At 44.2% G+C, this 1,174-nt stretch overlaps 1 non-coding gene across 1 annotated transcript; it reads left to right on the top strand.

Annotated features, from left to right (window-relative positions):
* Nucleotides 1–379: 379 nt before the first annotated feature.
* On the top strand, nucleotides 380–452 carry trnak-cuu (transfer RNA lysine (anticodon CUU)). Its single transcript has one exon. It is a non-coding gene; the product is annotated as a tRNA-Lys (tRNA).
* The last annotated feature ends 722 nt before the right edge of the window (nucleotides 453–1,174 follow it).

The following is a 1,174-nucleotide window of genomic DNA, read 5'->3' as shown; positions in this document are numbered from 1 at the left end:
GTTCTTGCTCTCTCACCACTTGGATCTCATGTTCCTGACATCTCTGAGCTTGTTTCCTATCCACCTGTCTCATGTTGATGAGGTCATCCAGCCTGATGATCTCTAGGTTCTCCTTTGAGTGGTTCCCTTTGGGAGAGTTCTCTCTCTGTAACTTGTGTGTGTGTTTGCTCGTATCCTGTTTCTCCTTGACAGCACTTTAGTGTTTTTACCACTGGTGTCTCATCTGTGGTTCACCTTTTATTTTACTTCTTTGTCAAAGATGAAGGTGTTTGTGGTCATTCATCAATCATGTGATGGCTCATGTGACTGTGAGTCTGATGGAGAGCTTGTAGCGTCTCTCACTCTGAACACTTCAGTCTATTGAAGATACTCTGATGTAGCCTGACTAGCTCAGTCGGTAGAGCATGAGACTCTTAATCTCAGGGTCGTGGGTTCAAGCCCCACGTTGGGCGTTCATCTTGAACATCCCTGCTTGTCCTCTCACTTTCTGCAGCTGTGATTGGGAATTGAAAGAAAAATCACTGAATGAACAACACAAACACAGACTGTGTCTGAAGTTCCACACCTGCACCCGACTCAGAATGAAAAACCAGTGTGGACTCAATTGTACCCACTGTCAATACTGATTCTGGACAAATTTCTTTGTGTGTATTGATGGACGTGAGCCAAGCAGAAATTTCCCACAATGCAATAGGGCGGCGTTTGGTCAGTGTTGAGCAGGCGTCAGTCTGACAATGATGTCATATTATTGTGTCATCACCTGACCAGACCCAAAAGTAGGCTCAGGTATCAGTTTCTTCTCAATGCTAATGTCTGCTAGCTTAGTCTGCTACTTTGATGGCTCTGCCTGCTCAAAGGTCCAGACCCCTGGATGTGGTGGTTCCTACCTGAACGTTGATTCTGTCAGCTCATGTTGTTAAATCAACTCACCAGGAACACCAGTAGATTTCAATGGACTGACAATGAGTCTCATTGAATGGGTGTCTCGTCCAACGAGAAACACTCAGTCTCAGGTTGAAGCTCATCAATGAGGTCTTGTGGATCAGTGGCTTGCATGAATGAATGAGTTGGAAGACTTCTTGGAAATTAAAGAGGATTTAATACAATTAAGAAAACACTTAAGACAGAGTGATAATTCCAGCAGAGTAATTAAGGCCCATATTGAGTAGCAGGT

This window comes from Aulostomus chinensis, chromosome 1 (genome assembly GCF_037954235.1).
Source record: "Aulostomus chinensis isolate RoL2024-O1b breed Wild chromosome 1, RoL_Achi_v1.0, whole genome shotgun sequence".
In the NCBI taxonomy this organism is placed as follows: Eukaryota; Metazoa; Chordata; class Actinopteri; order Syngnathiformes; family Aulostomidae; genus Aulostomus; species Aulostomus chinensis.
Note: the sequence above shows the minus strand (reverse complement) of the source record. Positions and strands in the feature narration are given on the sequence as shown.